General features: G+C 36.0%; 1 protein-coding gene and 1 pseudogene across 2 annotated transcripts in view; one reads left to right on the forward strand and one right to left on the reverse strand.

Moving 5' to 3' along the window:
- IQCM (IQ motif containing M) overlaps nt 1-21,060 on the forward strand; it is a 461,312-nt gene that overhangs the window by 136,007 nt on the left and 304,245 nt on the right. The window lies entirely within an intron of this gene.
- LOC112858046 (small ribosomal subunit protein eS1 pseudogene) lies at nt 7,732-8,532 on the reverse strand (annotated as a pseudogene).

Genomic DNA, 21,060 nt, shown 5'->3' on the forward strand with positions numbered 1-21,060 from the left:
CACTGAATGTCTGAAACAGTCGCTGAGGTCTCTTTAATAAGAGGATGTAGTTTAAATTGTGGAGAATGCAGATCTTGCGGTTTTCTCAGAGGTGTATGATAATTTACTGGGCTCTTAAATTAAAATTGCCCAATTCTTTTTTAGAATAAATAAATAATTTTTTTAAATTTAAATTCAAGTTAGTTAACGTCCAGCATAGTGTTGGCTTCAGGAGTAGAACCCAGTGATTCATCTCTTACATATGACACTGAGTGCTCCTCCCTAAAAGTGCCCTCCTTAATACCCCTTACCCATTTAACCCATCTCCGCCCTCGCCCCGCCCCGCCACCTCTGCTCCAGCAACTCTCAGTTTGTTCTCTGTATTTAGGAGTCTCTTATGCTTGCCTCCCTCTCTGTTTTTATCTTATTTTTTCCTTCCTTTAAGTTATTCTTATTAAAGGAAAAAGGAAAGGAAATTAGAACATGGGAGTTAAGACAAAGTCAAGATTTCTATTCATTTGACTTACATATATTATTATGTATGACACATAATAATTATATGTTATATATATAGAAATATATATACTTTATACACTTGAAGCCTTGCCTTTTAAAGTGGTACAATAGTCCCCCTTTATCTATGGGGAATACATTCCAAGACCCTCAGTGGGTGCCTGAAACTTGAGATAGTACCGAACCCTATATATATTATGTGTGTTCCTATACACACGTACCTATGGTAAAGTTTAATTTATAAATTAGGCCCAGTAAGAGATTAGCAATAACTAATAATAAAATAGAACAGTTATAAGAATATACTGTAATAAAAGTTACATGGATGTGGTCTGTCTCTCAAAATATTTTATTGTACTACACCCACCTTCTTCCCATGATGATGTGAAATGACAAAATGTCTATTGATGAGATGAAGTGAGGTGAATGACATAGACATTATGACAGCATTAGGCTTCTATTTACCTTCTGACAGTGTGTCAGAAGGAGGATCATCTGCTTCTGGATCTTGGTTGACTGTGGGTAACTGAAACCATAGAAAGTGAAACTGCAGGTAAGGGGGCTACGGGATAGCACAATAGTGAAGGCACTGAAGTTGTTCTAGTCATTCTAATGAGATTAGAATTCTGGCTTTGCCAGTTTCTAGTTGGAAACCTCATCCAAGTGACTTAATCACTCTATGAGTCAGTTTCCTCATTGATTACATGGGGAATAATAGCAATACCAACCTCAAAATGTTTAGATTATATTTATAACATGTATACCATACATCCTGGTGCTTAATAAAATTGAGCCGTGACTATTAATTTCAGTTCCCTAGACGTAAATAGTAAAGCATATATCCTAAAGGATTTATTACTAGAAGCACAAGACCTACCTCTTAACCACACACTCAACCCTATCACAGCATGGAACTCAGGAAGTGAGTTTTATTGTTAATGTATAAACACAATCACTGTGACCTTTCCTGAATTCAACTATTTTTGTCGTTATCATTGCTAGCATCCTGCTCTAGACCTTGAATCTACCTGTTTACTTGCTATTTCAATGAATTTGGTAGGTCACACTGAAATTGATATTCTTAAAATTTTTTTTTTCAACGTTTTTTATTTATTTTTGGGACAGAGAGAGACAGAGCATGAACGGGGGAGGGGCAGAGAGAGAGGGAGACACAGCATCGGAAACAGGCTCCAGGCTCCGAGCCATCAGCCCAGAGCCTGACACGGGGCTCGAACTCACGGACCGCGAGATCGTGACCTGGCTGAAGTCGGACGCTTAACCGACTGCGCCACCCAGGCGCCCCTGAAATTGATATTCTTAAAGCACCCCTTTCACCAGTCATTTCAGAGCTTTACCTCCATCTTTATGATTCTAAGGGAATAGGCCCATGGTAGGAGGTACCCCAGTTCTCTGGGCTTTAGTTTCATCATCTGTAATCTTCAAGGAAAGAATGAAACTATCTTCAATGAAAAGAACAAAAGGTTAGAATATTTCCCTTACCTGTAGGGTTGCTTCTCAGATATTAAAATCTCTGTACATAATCATTGATTGGAGAGAAGTGGACCAACCCGAGCCTTTGCTCTTAGCAAGATTTCTTACCTTACCCTACTTGGTAAGTTCACAGCCTTGGGACCCTTGGGATGAATCTCATTAAGTATGACCTTTAACTCTGTCTACATCAGTGTCCACAAGACACCTAGGACTTCCAGGTTGCCTCTTATCACCAAAGTCCCACTCCCTTTCTCTCTAATTCTGTATGCCTTCTTTTGTGACCTTATCCCTTATCCTTTTTGCTCCTAGAAACTGTTTATTCTCCTCCCTGAAATCACAGCCAGTAACCAGCAAAAGCCCTAAATCTTTCTCTTCTGCTAAGTGTTCCCTTCAGCTCTTGGTCTCACTAAAATCCGTGCTCTGTCCCTAGCCCTGAGGACATTTCTTTCTCTGCTGTTGTCTCAAGTGGTGATGGTTCTCTCTCCCACACCTCGCCTGTCTGGGATTGGAGATGGAGTAGTGACCTTATTCCTTATGCTGTTCACAGACCATTGTCCCTTCCTATTCTCTAACATGAATCCATCTTTGAATCCCATGTCATCAAATGATATCCTCCATTATCTCTTCTTCTTACAGTAATCTATTGATTTGCATCCATTTTCTCATATCTTAAAGAATTTAGACCCTGGGCCCTTGTGACTTTCTCAAGCACCAGTCTTGTAATAACTGTGATGTGGGTGTCCAAATAAATAAGCTCTCTGACTCATTGGCTTCTGCATTCCTTGAGCCCTTTTCCTTCAATGATTTTGCTTTCCATCATACTACATATATTCTCTAATAGTTATACCTTTGAAATATTTCCAAAACCTGACATTGAAGAGCACTACTATTCACCAGATCACCTTCTAAACTCTAACAATATTTTTAAATCCCACTAAGAGTCTTGGGACCCTAGTGAAAATAGAGGCCTGGCATTAAATTTTTGAATTTCTTCTCTAGCTACACTCATTCCCTTGATAATTTTATCCAAGCTGTGGCTTTAAATATCGTTTATGTGCTGATGACTCCAAACATATCTCCAGCCTGGTTATTCTCTTGAACTCCATCTCACATTCAACTGCTTAATCAGCATGTCTACCTGAATTTTTAACAGGCATTTCAAACCTAACATGTCCAACTCAGGAACTCCGTAGGTGTTGTTCTCTTTGTCTAGAAAGCTCCTTTCCTTAGATATCATAGGCATCACCTTTTGGCCACTTCTGGGCATTGTCCAAATGCCTCCTTACCAGTAAGGCCATTCCTGGCCAGTTTATTATAGCAGCAACCATACTTGCCAGCCCTGTTAGGTCACTTGCTTTACTTTGACCTCTAGCATTTGAGATATCAGGACATGTTGCTTCTTTCATTTATCTGACTTTGTCTGCCTCCTCCTGATAGAATATAAAATCCATGAAGACGGATAGTATTGACTGATTTATTCACTACTAAATCCCTTGGATCCAGAATCATTCTTGGCACATAGGAAGTACTCACTATGAGTGAAGATACCATTTTATTTTCTAAGAGTGGTACCAATTTGCATATTTATTTTTTTCTATTTAATGAAGAAATTTATCTAATTTATTAGAATAAATAGTTCCACCCATGGAGCTTAAATATGCTGTTTTCATTTTGAATAAAAAATAAAGCTGAAAAAAATACAGCTCTATGTGTGTGTGTGTGTGTGTGTGTGTGTGTGTGTGTGTGTGCGCATATGTGTTTCTGAGAACACGGTGAACAACTATGCGAGGAAAGACTTGGGTACAGAACACCTAAAAATGCTAGTTAAATATTAAAAGATAAGATTAAAAACCTGGCTGAACGAGCAGGAAAGCATAAAAATAGTAAAACCAGAAAATATAAGAAAGTCTGATTCCACAAGGTTTTTATATTATTTAGAGTAGTTTGTTTTTAGGGCTCATACCTATTCCTGGTAGCTTACAACTCTCCTAGTTAAAACAAACAAGCAACAAAAAATTTGTATCACTTCTGTCCCTTTTCCTTTCAATCAATCATATATAGATACACACACACACACACACACACACATATATACACACACACACACACACACATATATATATATATATATATATATACACACACACACACACTCATATTAGATCTCAGGAATCCAGAATTAGATTAATAGATTAATTTTTTGTCATGATGCATTCTCATCACTTGTTCATGAGTTGCCCTCTTTTATTTCATTTAATAATATTGATAGCAACTGATATCTACTTATTTGCCCTTGTCAAATCCTGTCTCTTTGCTTCCACCCTAGATTCCTAGATTTGGAGTGTTATTAAATTCTTGATACTAATCTTTCGTTGTATTGTGACTGGTCTTTTCACTTCCTTTAAGGGTGTCTTTGATAAACAAATGATATTGATTTAAATATGGCAAAATTGAACAAAAATATTACCCTCTTTGGGGCAATAAAATGAAATGCTGTAGGTTTGCTCTCCCCCAATCTTGAATTTCTTACTCTCATTGTCCACTATTCTAGTTTTGTCTTTTTTTAACTGTAATCTCACAAGCTGTGCCATAATTGTCATTATTTTATAAAAAGATGATGTTTGTTTAGATTTCCCTGTCCCCAGGTAGATATCAAGAATTGCAAAAAAACTTACAAATTGTCCAAAGGAACTGCAGATGGACATGATATGTCCTTCCTTTTATTTAGGGCTTTATAAAGTCTCAATAATATTTTATAGTTTTCTGCATTTTTTAAAGATTTATTTCCGTGCATTTGATGTTTTTGATGCTATTTTAAATGCTATTTAAAATTTTATTTCAGCCCTACCCGTTTCTGCAACCTAGAAATACAGTTAATCTTTTTATATGGACCTTACATTTTATAGACTTTATAAATTAACATAATTTCTAGTAGTTAATCTGGTATATCAGTTGATCCTTCTAGATTTTCTAAGTATATAATCATGCTGTGCATGAATGATGACAGTTTATGTTCTTTTCTTCCTATTCTGGGTCTTTTATTTCTTTCTTCTTACCTTATTGCATTTGTTAGCCCCCCTGAACAATATAACACAGAAATGGTGAACAGCTTTCTCATTTTCTATCTCAGAAGGAATTATTATATATATTAGCATTAAGTATAATGTATAGTATTTGTCAAAGCCTGTCTATATTAAAGAAGTTCCTACTTAGTGAAGAGGTTTCATCATGAGTCAATGTTGAATTTTATCAAATGATTTTATTTTTATCTCAAGGTGATTATATGATTTCCCTCCTTTGTTCTCTTAATGTAGTGAATTATGCTCATTGATGTTCAGATGTGAAGCTAATCTTCAACCTTGGAATAAACCAAACTTGAATTTAATTTGCTAATATTCTGTTGAGGATTTTTAAACTTATTTCGAAAAGAGAAATGACCTGTAATTTTCCTTGTTTATAATGTTCCTGTCAGGATTTGGTGTTGAGGTAATGAACATTATACAATAAGTTGAAAACTATTCCCACTTTGTTCATTTGTCTGGAAGACTTTGTGTAAGATTGTGCTATTTTTTTTCTTAAATGTTGGGGGAAAATCACTAATGATGCCACTTGGCCTGGAGATTTCTTTATACGGGATTTTAAAATCATAGATTAAATGTCTTTAATAAGATTGGAACTGATGAAATTATTTTAATCTTCTGCCAGTTTTTATAAGTTATGTTTATAGTAATATGTCCAAGTTGTCAAAATTATTGCCACAAAGTTGTCCATAATAACATTTGTACTGATGTCTCCTTTTTAATTTTCTGTATTAATTATTTAGGTTTTCTCTCTCTCCCTCCTTTCCTTCCTTTTTCTATTGGGTCAGTTGTGCTGAATGTCTGTCAACTTTATTTATTTAATTTTTAAAGAAACAACTTTAGGCTTAATTGGTTTTCTTTATAGTGCATTGCTTTCTATTTCATGAATTTCTAGTAATCATTATATTTTCCTGCTCTCCATGTTGGTCAGCTCTGAGTGAGTGCTTTCTTTGAGATCTTAATATTTGTTATTTGATTTTACTTCAGCATTTACTCATTACAATGAAAATTGTCTAAATACTGTATATATGGTATTATTATCAATTACTGTGATGGAATCTTCTCTCAATAAAATGGATGAGTTTAAGGAAGGCAGCACATACCCTTTAAAAATAGCCAGTAGAGGGGCACCTGGGTGGCTTAGTCGGTTAAGCATCTGACTCTTGATCTCAGCTCAGGTCTTGATCTCAGGGTCGCGAGTTCAAGCCCCACATTGGGCTTCTCTCTGAGCATGAAGCCTACTTAAAAAAAATAGCCAATAGAATGGTAGACATATGGGAACTCAAAAAATGCTTTATAAATAGCTTTTGTCCCCTGTGAAGATAACTGAAAATAAACAAAACCTTTCTGTTAGACTCCTTTTGTATTGAGATCACTAGCGAAATGTTAGGTTTCATTTTTTTTCAGTTATAAAAATACATACAACTATATTAAAGAACAATTTGGAAAAAAGAAAAAAGAACTTGTCAATTATTTTTTTTTTCAACGTTTATTTATTTTTGGGACAGAGAGAGACAGAGCATGAACGGGCGAGGGGCAGAGAGAGAGGGAGACACAGAATCGGAAACAGGCTCCAGGCTCTGAGCCATCAGCCCAGAGCCCGACGCGGGACTCGAACTCACGGACCGCGCGGGACTCGAACTCACGGACCGCGCGGGACTCGAACTCACGGACCGCGCGGGACTCGAACTCACGGACCGCGCGGGACTCGAACTCACCGACCGCGCGGGACTCGAACTCACGGACCGCGAGATCGTGACCTGGCTGAAGTCGGACGCTTAACCGACTGCGCCACCCAGGCACCCCAGAACTTGTCAATTAATGCCACCACCCTCTCACAGCTGTGCTTAACAACTTAGTTTATTTCCTTTCAATTTTGTTCCTTTGCATCTTTTTAAAACCTAGTGGCAATACTTAAATTTTTTTTCTAGTTAAGTCTAATGTAATAGTTTTCTTTCATTAATTGGATATAAGCATCCATTTCATTTTCTCTCAATGAATACAAGGGAATTCTTCCCCGTGTACCAGTGCAGCTAACTCTCCAGCTTCTTCACTTGCTCATCAGAGGTTATTCAGGTACTAGTCAGCTTGGGTTGCTAAAACAAAATGCCATAGACTGAGTGGCTTAAACAACAGAAATATTTTCTCACAGTTCTGGAGGCTGAAAGCCTGAGATCAGGGTACCTAAGTGGTTGGGTTCTGATGAGAGCTGTCTTCCTGGCTTGCAAACAGCTGCCTTCTACCTGTTTTGTCACATGGCCTTTTCTGAGAGGGCACATTCAGAGAGAGAGAGAGAGCTCTCTGGTCTCTTCTTATAGGGGCATCATGCATGAGAGTCCCACCCTCATGACCTCATCTAAACTTAATTGCCAAAGGCTCCATCTCCCAACTACCATCACCTTGAGGGGTAGGCTTTCAACGTAAGAATTTGGGAGGAACAGAATTCAGTCCACAGCACTCAGTACTAGAGGAGGAAAAACCATGTTCTTTGTTCCTGCCTTTTGACAGTATGTGAAGCCGGCTGAAGATAGGAAGGGAGGAGGGTAGAGAGGTATTTTCAACTCATTTTGGAAGTGGAAAATAGAATTTTTAAAATAATACCTTATTTTTTTTAAACATCACAAATAAGATTTTTTTTTTTTATTTGTCACCATTAAATGTCTGAATTTTAAACAGATACTTGGACTGGTGGCTCAGATCCATCAGCTCATTCAACGTGAGCACCGTTCTCATCCCCAGTAGTGTTTCCAGAACTACTACCTTCACTGTGAAGTTCCATGAGCTTTCCCAATTCAGACTTGGTCGTCTTCAGCATTTTTACTTTTCTCACAAAGATATCATGGGGTGGATAAATAAAGTGACGACTCTTTACAATGTCTTTTCTGATGCTGTCTAGAATCAATTTATTGACCAATTCTTTCAAGTCATTTGTCTCCACTTTTTGGGTCATGATTTTTGTCATCTTTTTCTGAATCTGGAGGACCTGTTGGTGCTGAGCATAAGAGGTCTTCCAAATCTGATTGTTGTTGTTGTTGTTGTTGTTGTTGTTGTTTTTTAAGTAAAACCAACACAAACAGATGAAGCAAATAACCATCGGTAGTCTTGACATCAGCATGAGCTTCAATCATGTTCTGCACTTTTTTGACCATGAAGCACATTTTGTCATGGGTAAGATGACATGGAAAGATGGAAAGATGCCCTGGACATCCTCAGTAATTAGCTTCAATTTTCTAAATACAACTTCCTTATTCTGCAGATCAGCAAGGCTCACTTTAAAAACATGACCCTTGAGGACATCAGATGCGATTTTGGTTCCATGTGTTCTGGTAACTCGTGTTTTCCTAATATTTCTTATATTGAACGTATCTGGTGCTTTCATATTATACCAATCTTTCTTAGAAAATGGATCAACCACTTTCTTCTTGGCTCCCTTTTTGCTGCCTTTCATAAGATGCTTGTTCTTGCCTCCAAATAATAAATTCTATACATTCTAAGCAGATTTAGTTTTATTCAGGAATCCACTATATTACAACAGGTGCAGTGAGAGGGAGACGATGCTGGCCTTGTGTACATTTAGACCATTGCTACCTACCTTTTTGATTCTGTGATCCCCTATCTCCCCCAATTCTACTGTAATAATCAAGTACCTTCTCATAAATACTTTCATTTGTTGATACAATGTCAGTTATTATTTTATACCTAGGAAATTCCAAAAGTTATTTGAAAAAAGCTGAAATTTAAGATATTTAAAATATTTTTATTATTTTTTTGCCACAATGGCTACTAAAAACATTAATTGAAAGATAGATGTTTTAACAAAGTAATAGAATAAATTTGTTTTTAATACACTAATAACATAATTCGTATCACTCCTTACTGGTAAGTTTCTTTCTATTAATACACTAATAACATAATTCGTATCACTCCTTACTGGTAAGAATCAAGTATTCTTGATTCTCATGGGATTTTCAGGCAAAGTTCATCTAACTTTTCCCATCACTGGTGTGAAGAAACTAAATATTAAAAAGTATGTAAGTAGCTCAAATTTCAAGTATTAGTTTTCTGATTCCCAGTTCTCATTCCATTTTATTGTATTGCTTTATATAGGTTCATATTGTCTTATATGTATCTATGAATATTTTGCTCTTTAAATATAAAATTGGGATATTTTGTTCAAAGCTTTTATTTTTTTAAGTAAGCTATACACCCAAAGTGGGGCTTGAACTTGCGACCAAGAGTAGCATGCTCTACTGAGTGAGCCAACCAGGTGCCCCTAAAATTGGGATATTTTAAGGCTATATTTCATGACAAAACAGAGTAATTCAATATAGGATGGGCTTATAAAGTGAGTATTTTGTAGTACATAAAATGTTACGAACTAAAGGGTAGTGTAAATTTGTGTAATTTTTGAGTTTTTCTCCATCTGATACTATGTGGTCTAAATACGGTGTTTCTCACTACTGTACATATTTTTTAGAATTACATTTTCAATTAGTCTTCCAAGTTTATCAATAATATTGTTACATCATATATAATTTTAGAGTGTTAGCTTTTATATTGAATTATAAATTAGTTTCTATTGCTGTTTAAGTATATAATAATATATTAGGAAATATAGCTTTTTTGCATTATTCCCCACTGCTCACATTAATAGACATTTTGTAAAAACACAAGTGTTTTGTCTGAAAATTCACCTTGCCTCATCATTTTTAGGAAAATGTAAAAAGTATTTTTAATGTACCAAATTCTAAACAATCAAAAATTTTCATGCTGGGAAAAATGCATCCTATGATATTAGAAGTGTTCAGCAAATCTCTAAGAGATATTTGAGGAATGTGAAAAAGCTCTTTTTATTCCATTACAAGAATACCTGTGTCTTGAATCCAGGTATTTCTCTGTTCATTTATATACTCTGTCAGGAAGAGGAAAACCCAACAGGGTTTAGCTAATTTTAGCTAAGCTAATTTCTGAAATTTCAAGAGATTGAATATATCATCTATAAATATTGATGGTAGCAGGAAGATACATTCTACAGTGGATTACAGATATTTCTTATGCAAAATAATCTTGAAATAAAACATTTAAGCATTATAAGCATGTAATTCATTTATATACCCTGAAGCAAGATTGAAAGGGGATCATTAGACCAATGATGTTAATAAAAATAAAATGCGAGATGTACTTATAATTTAAATTTTCTGGATGAAGTGCCAGGGTGACTCAGTTGGTTAAGCATTCAACTCTTGATTTTGACTCAGGTCATGATCTCACAGTTTGTGAGTTCAGGTCCTGTGTCAGGCTCTCCACTTGAGATTCTCTCTCTCCCTCTCTCTGTGTCCTCCCCATCTCTAAAAAATAAACTTAAAAAAAATAGATTTGCTAGTAGTCACATAAAACAAGAGAAACAGATGAAATAAATTTTAGTATATGTGCTGCCGAAGCGAGCACATAGATGAAATAAATTTTAAACACACTGAATTTAACCTAATATATATAAAATTCATCATTTAATACGTAATCAATATGAAAAATTATTAGTATCATATTTTACATTCCTTTTTTTTCCTTACAAATTCTTTAAAATCTGGCATATAATTTAACATACAGCACATCACAATTCATACTAGCCACATTTCAAGGCCTCATAGCCACACTTTACCATACTGAGAACACAGGATTAGGATTTTGGCCTCCAGTGGATGTTGATCACTCATTTTTGTGATCATGCTTGGCACATAGTAATGGACAGTAAATGTTTAAAGAAAAGAAGAAAAAAAGATAGCAAAGAAAGGTCATAGAAGTTTGTTGCCTGATTGGAATATATATATCCACTTATTAGATGGATGACCTTGGTAAGGGTATTTAGCCTTCCTAACCTCAGTGTTCTTTTGTAGGAATGAGACATTTGTATATGCCTTTCAGTATTACTGCGAGAGAATTAAATGAGGGTATCAAAGGTAGAGCACCTACTTGGTTTCCTTCCATCCCATTTCCCTTCTGGAATCTGAATTGTCCTATATTAGATAACTTAATCTATTCATATCCACTTTTATTAGATTTCATAAATTGCCCCACCAAACATTACATTTTTTTCAGTTAAAGTGAGTGGAATGGAAGGAACTAGAATCAGAGTAGGAGGTTCTTGGCATTTAGATTATAGCCAAGGACAATTATGTTAAATTGCTTAGCATGCTGTGGAATTAATTGCCCATGATCTTAATTATAAATATTTAATATTTAATTTATAAAACATCCTTTAAACATGCAGGTCTACATTCAGATATGTGAACATTTTGGTAAATAAGCTTCAGTCAGGTAGACAGTTTAAAATGTTAATGCAATGATCACTTCAGATTTTCTTATTTCCCTTCTGTTCAGACCTGAACTGCTCAGGGACTTGAAGCAAGAAATAGAAGCATCATCTGTTTTGTTTTGTTTTGTTTTGTTTTGTTTTGTTTCGTTTCCTCCATTCACACATTCACATACACAATATAAAATACATGTAGAGGTGTGCAGAAAACATACACCTATGGTACTGGGCTGGCTTCATGGGCATGTGACCCTGAAGTCACACAGGACTCTGCCCCTTAGAAAGGGATCAGCTCTTGGGGATTAATGCTCTCTGGTCATTGTCTTGAAATTCTAAGTAATTTACCTTTAAATTTGTGGTTTGTAAGTAAGTCTAATAGGATAATGGAACATGCAAGGGAAGCTTGGGGCCTTAATTCCCAATTGGTCCCACCTCCTCCTCCCTACTTATACCCCAGGGATGGAGTCTTGACCACCCGCTCCCTCCCGGGTTCCAGCTCAGCGACTGCAGACACATGCCTTCTGCCCTGTTTGTGTTTGCAGAGCAAGGAGGGTCTGGTGAATGAGTGCAGCCTGCACACCTGAAGATCTGCACTGGCCCAGCAACAATAAATTGACAACAATAAATTGCAAGTCAAAACCACCATGACAGACTGAAAGACAGCAATGAGCAAATGGAAATCTGTTATGATGTGATGAATAATTATAAAGTTAAACCTGTGTCAGCAGTACCCAGATCATAAAATAGAATGTTGTCAGCCCTCAGTAGTTATCCCCACTCCCACCCTTTCTCCTCCCATTTGGAACACTCTTGTTCACCCCCCAGTGTTAACCACCAGCTTTAGTTTTGTGGTAACAATTTCCATGTTTTTCTCTGTAGGTTTACCACCCAGACTGATAGAGAATTATTGGTGCCTATTTAAAAAAAATTACATAAATTATATTATACTATCTATAGTTTCTGTGCCCTACCTGTTTTGCTCAACACTGCTTACAAAATTTTTCCATGCTGTTACAGATTACTGTATTTTGTTCATTTTCACTAATGTATGGTGTACCATTTTAAGAATATATAATGCAGCATTTAGTCTATTCTTGATGGACATTTAAGTTGTTTTCACTTTAGGGCTGTATCAGCGCTACTGTGCATGTCTCCTGTCGTATGTCTGCAAGAGGTTCTCTATATATCAAGGAGAGAGTATTCTGGTTCATGGGCTACGTATACTTTAAACTTCTCAATAATGCCAAACTATTCCAAGATTGGCACTAATTCACATTCACACTTGCAGAGAATGAAGTCCCATTGTTTCACAGCCTCTTCACTTGAAATTGTTAAAATTGTAAATTTGTGCCAATCAGTTGGGATTCAGTGTTTAAAATTTTTTAATTTGCATTTTTCTGATTATTCATGAGGTTGAACCTCATCATATGCTTCTTAGCCATTTGGATTCCCCCCTTTTTTTAAGTTTATTTATTTTGAGACAGAGAGAAAGAGAGAGAGAGAGAGAGAGAGAGAGAGAATGCGCATAAGTGGGGGAGGGGCAGAGAGAGGGAGAGAGAATCCCAAGCAGGCTCTGCACACAGAGCCTGACATGGGGCTCGGACTCACAAACCTTGAGATCATGAGCTGAGCTGAAATCAAGAGTTGGATGCTTAAACCAACTGAGCCACCCAGGCCCCTGGATTTCCTCTTTAAAAAAATCTTGTTCAGTTATTTTTTTCCATTTTTCTTTTGATTTGTTGCTTTTTTCTTATTGAGTTAAAACATTTCTCATAAAATCTCATAAACTGCATCTTTGTGCACTGCATGTGTTAGAAGAAGTCCATGGCTTGTCTTTATAAACTGTTTTATTGTGTCTTGCTAAATAGAAATTGAATTTATCGGTGTTACCTTATGACTATTTCTTTTTGTATCTTATTTGAAAACTTTAGTGTAAAACCTTTGCTACCTAAAGGTCATTAATGTCCATTGATGTCTTCTAAGTTATTATGGTTTTATGTTTATATTTAGTTTTTAAGCTTTTTGGAGTCTGTTTTGTGCAAAGTGTGAGAGAAGGGTCCAGTTTCATTCCCTTCCCATTCTTCTCACCCTCCTCTGCCATAGTGACACTCACTTGTCCTAGACATACTTACTGAAAAGGCTCTCTTTACCCAGTGGTCTTCTGGGCCACCTCTGTCATATACTAAATGTCCACATATGCATAGATCTGTTGCTATGTCTTATTCTGTTCTACTGATCTGTTTGTCTAGTCTTAGAAGAGTACCACATGCTTCTAATTACCATATGTTTATAATAAATCTTTTGTCTAGATTTTTAGCTATTTGTGACAGGAGACCATTCCCATAGTAGTTCTATTTCAAAAGTAGAAGACATATTTTCTTTATATGTAACTGTGAGTCTCTCCCATGGACAATAATGGAGTTTGTATATATCTATTTATTCTTCCTTCCTCTATCTGTTATCCACCAATGATTTTATTAGATATGTTTTTTCTCTTAGAGTGTAGGTATACACTAAGAATATACATGATAATGATTTCACTCATATGTGGAATTTAAGAAACAAAACAAATGGGCAAAGGGAAAAAAGAGAGAGAGAGGCAAACCAAGAAACAGACTTTTAACTATGGAGAACAAACTGATGGTTGCAAGAGGGAAGGTGGGTAGGGGGAAGGGTAAATGGGTGATGGGGATTAAGGAACACACTTGCTCTGGATGAGCACTGGGTGTTGTATGGAAGTGTTAAATCACTACATTGTACTCTTAAAACTAATATTATAGTGTATATTAACTAACTGGAATTTAAAGTAAAACTTTAAAAAAAGAGTATACATGGTAAAGTATACATGATAGTCCTACTTTAAATATGCCTATTTTTGTACCAAGTGATTTACTAATTCCAAATGAGAATTTTCCCCCTTTAACTATAAAAGATGTTGAAATCAGCATTTACCAACTTACATCATTTACCAACTTCTTTTCCTTCTTAAAATTTCTGTTAGTTATTTACTGATTCTGTCATCTAGGCCAGGGTGATACTCTTATGTCAAGCTCATTTTTCTTGAGGATTTTGTACACATTTCTCTACTGCCTTGTAGTTTGCAGCTTTGCTTTTTATAGTCATATTGTTCTTTTTGCCTGCCTATTTTTTTATTTCTGAATTCTCGTGATATTTCTGAGATATGTTTTGGCGAGCATTATACTGTGATGATTTTTTTTTCATGACATAAAGTATGTCCTTCAATTTGAAGGTTCTAATCTTATTTCATTTCAATGATTATTTCTTAAATTATGTATTTAATATATTTTTATTCTATTACTTTGTTTCTTTTCTTCTTTTGCCTGTTTCCTATGTCTATCATTTTTCTTATAATCCCTTTAAGCTTTCTTTATTATGTTTCATGTTCACTGCTATCAATCCAATTTCCAGTGCCCCATACTGTCTTCATTTCTGCAAATGATTTAATTTTTTCCATTTACTTCTTTTTGGGCTCCTTCAACTCAAGCAGTGATCTCTATTGTCTCACTATATTTTTCTTCAGTTCTTATATCTTTTTATTAAGAATTCTTTATATAGAGGCAATTACCTTTTTTCTTCCAAAATCTTTCTTAGGCAATGCATTTGGTTAAAAAGTTTATCTTATTTGTGGCAATATGTTTCATTTTTTTTTCCCTTGGCAACATTTTTTTCTCATGGTATTCATGTGTCATTTTAAAAAATGCCTTTTACATTTTATTTGTTTCTGCAATATATATTATGATTATGATTATGATTATTTACTTCTAATGGGGTGTGTTCTTCCTGGACTAGCCATTTGTAGGAGGTTTGCATATAGGAATGGACAGGACAATGTTCCTGCTTGATGGAAAACACCTTTTTTTTTTTTTTTAAGTTTATTTTTGAGAGAGAGAGAGTGAGTGAGTGCAGGGAGGAGCAGAGAGAGAGGGAGAGAGAGAGAGAATCCCAAGCAGACTCCACACTTTCAGAGAAGAGCCATATGGGGGGCTTGATCTCATGAACTGTGAGACCATGACCTGAGTCAAGGTCAAGAGTTAGATGCTTAACCAACTAAGCCACTCAGGTTCCCTGATGGAAAACACCTTTAATGATGCAGATCGGTGGTATGCATGAGTTGTTTTAGTCTTTGCTTTTCCCCAACCATTTTATTTCCACTCTGAAGGACAACTCACAGTGCTGAATGTCTCTCCTTACCCTTTGCTTCAACTGGAGGTTGAGTCCTGAAAATATGCCTCATCTATATGATTTCTCATTCAGTCCCAACTTCCCCACTTTTTGAGATCTTGAGATAATATGGCCCAGGGCACTTCTGCTATCAGTATAGACCCTTTATTTTTCATTTTTCCCCCAAAGGGATTTGCTCTTCAAGATGTGGCTACTTATTTTAGAGATCTATCCTCTGTATTACCTGAGATCTACAATGGTGGCATCTTTAATTTCATCTTCTTTCACATCCACTTAACTTTCATTTTTTAAATTAAAAAAATTTTTTTTCACATTTATTCATTTTTGAGAGACAGAGACAACAGAGTGTGAGCAGGGGAGGGGCAGAAAGAGAGGGAGACAGAATCTGAAGCGGGCTCCAGGCTCTCACTGATTGTGAGATCATGACCTGAGACGAAGTCGATCACTCAACCACTGGGCTGCCCAGACTTTCATTTATATTTGGAAGTTCTGTCTTTATAGCATGCTTCTAGGTTTTAGATGGTTTCTTATTTCATTGAAGGAATTTGTTTTTCTGGTGTTTAATTTTTATTATTGATTTTGGACTATTTCCAAGAGAAGAAGGGGGAAAGATTGTATTTTTATTCCACAATTATAAGCCAGAAGGTGTGATACTATTTTGAGGAACTCAAGCAAATGCCAATAAGCAAGTCTCCCTGAAAGAATTATAATTCATACATTAATCTTTAATGCAGAGCATATTATTATCTATCTGTATTTTATGTTAAATGATAGTCTAATAACCTCCTCAAAAGTTACTGATAAGATATAAAATTTCAAATAACACTTTAATAAGGCTTATTGGTTTGTTAGTGCTGCTGTAACAAATTAAATTTATTGTCTCACAGTTCTGGAGCTGGATGTCTGAAACCAAGGTGATGGCAGGGTCATGCTCCTTCGGAAATCTTGAGGGGGGGTCCTTTCTTAGCTTTTCAAGTTTGTAATAGCCCTAGATGCTCATTGTCTTGTGGCATAGACATGTGCCAGTCTCTGCTTCTGATTTTATATTTTCTTCCTATATGTCTCTGTGTTTTTCCTCTTCTTATAAGGACATGAGTCATATTGGATTAAGGGCCCACTCTACTTCAATGTGACTTCTTCTTAATTTAATGAATTATATCTGCAGTGACCCTTATTTACCAAAAAAAAGGTCACATTCTGAGGTACTAGGCGTTAGGAGTCTACATATCTTTTTGGGGAACACAATTCAGTTTAGAACATAAGAGGTTGTATCTTTTGGAAGATAATGGATTAACTGATTATTCTAACTTACTATTTTCCTTTTAACAGATAAACAAGGTTTTTGTGAAACAGCTTTAAAGTATTCTTAAAAAAAACCACAAACATTTTGCTTTTTATGACAGTTATATTGAACCATTGAGACATATTGATTTCTTTATTTTAGTACCATGTTTACATTTTATCATTTCTAAATTGGGAAGAAGGTGTTTGGAGACCTACCAGTGATTAATATCTCAGGAGATATAAATTTAGTCCAACATTACTTAGTTATCTACCCATGGACAGGTAAAATGTGTTACCATGTAGCCAAGGAAATATGGACATTGGAATTGCATCTCTTTTTAGTTTGTAGATAAAGGAAATCTATTAAACTTTGATTTTAATAATTTGACAATTCTGATGAAGCATTTATTTCACTTACTGAGGTGAAGGAATATTTATATACAGCATCCCTTTTGAAATAATAAAATAGGGGCGCCTGGGTGGCGCAGTCGGTTAAGCGTCCGACTTCAGCCAGGTCATGATCTCGCGGTCCGTGAGTTCGAGCCCCGCGTCAGGCTCTGGGCTGATGGCTCGGAGCCTGGAGCCTGTTTCCGATTCTGTGTCTCCCTCTCTCTCTGCCCCTCCCCCGTTCATGCTCTGTCTCTCTCTGTCCCAAAAATAAATAAAAAACGTTGAAAAAAATTTGAAATAATAAAATGTTAGATAAATTATGTTCTAAAAATATATGAAAAAAATTACTGAAGGACTAAAAAGACAGTGGGGAATACCACACGTCAGTTTTTCTTTAACTGTCTGTAACTAGAGTGGGAAGCAGAATATTGGAGTGCCAAACCAAAGCCTAGTAAATCCCAATTTGGATAAATAATAAAAGAAATATATACTTTGAAATCAGTGAAGATAAAGAAGACCAAACAAAAAAAAAATTATTTTTAAAAGTCAGGGAGGGAGGGGGGAGGGAGGAAGGAAGGAAGGAAGGAAGGAAGGAAGGAAGGGAGAAAGAAAGAAAGAAAGAAAGAAAGAAAGAAAGAAAGAAAGAAAGAAAGAAAAACTCCACAGCAGGAGCAGTAAGATAATCAATTTCTCAACAGTGACAATGAAAGCCTGAAGTTAATGGAATAATAACCCTAGTGTGCTTATAGTCATACCTGCTAGTCTAAAAGTCTACAGGCATAGTCAATATCTTTCAAGAGGTTCAATGAGGATGTGATTAAATAAACAAAGACTGAAAGTGTTTATGACCAACAGAATCTCATGAAGGAAATATTATAGATGTACTTTAGGGGGCATCTGGGTGGCTCAGCTGGTTAAGCAACCAACTTAAGCTTGGGTCATGATCTCATGGTTCATGGGTTTGAGCCCTGTGTCGGGATCTGTGCTGAGAGCTCAGAGCCTGAAGCCTGCTTTGGATTCTGTGTCTCCCTCTTTCTTCTGTCCCTCCACTGCTTGCACTCTGTCTCTCTCTGTCTTTCAAAAATAAATAAACTTAAAAAAAAGATGTACTTCAGGACAAGAAAAATATAGATTTAAAAAATCACAAATATTTACAAGAAAATAAACTGATGATGTGCAATAGCAGTAATAATATCTAGTGAGTCTAGAAAATATAATTAAAATATTAAATAGTGATTATAATATTATCTTTAAATTAACATAAAAGTTAAAGTATTCTAGAGAATTTAGTTTATCCAAGAAAAGGATAAAGTTTTTGTTATGTATGCATTTTTAATATCTAGAATATAATTTTCTAAAGAGTGTATCATTCAAAATGATGGAAGGTTAAAAGTAACATAATAAAAAGTACTTAGCACAAATGAAGGAAGGAGAGAGGGAAAAGGAGTAAGTGACAAAATAGGAAAAATTAGATAGTTACAAAAAATATTACTCATTGAAAATAAATGAAAAGAGATACTTCAGTTAAAAGTCAAAGAATTTTACATTGTAGGGAAAAGAGTCAACTCTATGTTACTTATGAGATACATTTAAAACATAGAATATAGAAAGTTGAAGTAAAAGGTTTTTCAACTTTCTTTTGATCTCTGTTAGCATAGTGTATATAGTTCAATACTTTTACCAATGTTAAGAATATAAAAGGTGATATCGCTATAGATATCGTAGACATAGAAGAAGAAAGGGAGGATGTTATGCCAGAAGTATTGAAAATGTAGACACAGTAAAAAGGCTTCTGGAAAAATATAATATACCCCTAACTGGCTCAACAACAACAAAAAAATACGAAACTTCAACTTTCACAATCATTAAAGAAAGTAACTCCTTTTGGAAATCTTTCCACAAAAACTGCTAGGGCAGATGGCTTCACTGGCAATTTCTATCAGGCATTCAAAGAATAAAAACCTCTAATCTCATATTTCAGAAGTAGTTAAAATTTATATTTTGGAAATATAAAGGCTTTATTTTAGTCTAGGTTTAATCAGGAGACATGGAGTACACAGTGATTTAAACAAGGGATATTTAATATGAAGAGATATTAAGCCATGATAAAAGAGATGTAAGAGAATTGTACCGTGTATCTAACGCTGAAGGAGATCATCCAGGGATGGAAAGACTTTGAGGGGGCCTCCCGTCCCCACACTGGAGAACATGTAGTTGCAGCCTGCTGGAAGGCAGAGAAGTTCACTGTGTGACCGGAGATGGTCAAGCAGGAAGCAACCTTCTGAGTTGCACATGAGCTTCATGCAGCGGCAGGCACACAGGCACACAGGTGTGCAGGGGGAGTGGGTGTACTGCTGTGCAGGTGGGAGGCCTGGAATGCCCAGTGTCCACCTAGGGAGAGGATACATGAACGGAGGGAGTCTGGTGGCAGTGCTGGCAGAGGGTCTGGGGTGCAATCTCTGTGTTGCAAGGACTGTGGAAAGTAATCACCAGGCCAGTCTGGGGCTGTGAGTTTGCCAAGGGATCTATACCTTACGTGTACATCTGATATACTAAAGAGGGGCACCACATATGAGTGAAAATAAAAGGGGCTTTCTGGTACATTGTACTAGAAAGGTTAATTATCCCTATAGAAAAAGGTGAAACAGGGCAATTATCTCACATCATCTTCATCTTGAGGAATAGTGACTAAGGGGAAGGAACATCATAGGGGTTTCTAGTGGCTAGAAATCATGTCATCATTCACAAGGATGTTGGTGAAAATTTATTAAGCTGAATTCTCATGTTTAGTTTTCTGCATGAATTCTATTTCAATAAAAGGTTAAGAAATGTGAATTTTTTCATGGAAATAGTATAGGGAAATATATCCAGGACCTTGGGGTAGGAAAGGATTTCTTAAATAATATACTAAGTCCCCAGACATAAGCGAAAAAAACCTGTCTAACTTACCTACATCAAAATTAAGAAATTCTGTTGGTCAAAGGCACCATAAAGAGTAAAAAGTGCACACAGTGGGAGAAATACTCAATACATACACCTACCAATTCTCTAAAACCCAATGTATGTAGCAAATTTTTTCCAACTAAGGAGACAATGAGAAACAAACCAATAGAAACCTGGACAAAAGACTGGAAAGGAAATTTGAAATGAGGCTATCCAAATCCCTTATCAACTTATAAAGAGATGATTAACCCCGTTAGTGATTAGGTATATGCAAAAGAAATCTAGGAGATTCAAGATCGCACCCACCAGGGCATTATAGTTCTAAAAGACTAACGGTACAAAGTGTTGGTGAGGATGTGGAAGGCCAGGAACTCTCACTCTGCTGGCATCAAGTAAAGCTTAGTTGTAGTGATTCTACCTCTTAGCTTGTGCTGTGGAGCAGTGCATCTCACCCTGTACTGCGTATTATTCACACAGACTTTAATATGCAAATGAATCTTGTTAGAACAGAGTTTCTGATTCAGCAGGTCTGGGTTAGGACCTGAGCATCTGCGTTCCTATAAAGCTCCCAGGTGATGATGATTCTGCTAATTCATTGACCATACTTTTCACTAGTATAGCCCCAGAGAACCTTTTGCACACTTGCACCAGAATGCACATGCAAGAATGTTCATAATGGCTTAGTCTATAATAACTTGGAACTGGAAGCAGTTCAGATGTGATCAACAGTACAATGATGAATAAATTATGGTAAATGCATCTAAAGGAAGAGTATACAGCAAGAAAGTGAACAGCCTACATCTACATGCAGCAACGTGGATGAGTTTTATAAACATAATGTTAAGCACTAAAAGCAAAACATAAAAG

The sequence above is a fragment of the Puma concolor genome, chromosome B1 (assembly GCF_028749965.1).
Source record: "Puma concolor isolate L17-30 chromosome B1, mPumCon1.1.hap2, whole genome shotgun sequence".
Taxonomy (NCBI): Eukaryota; Metazoa; Chordata; class Mammalia; order Carnivora; family Felidae; genus Puma; species Puma concolor.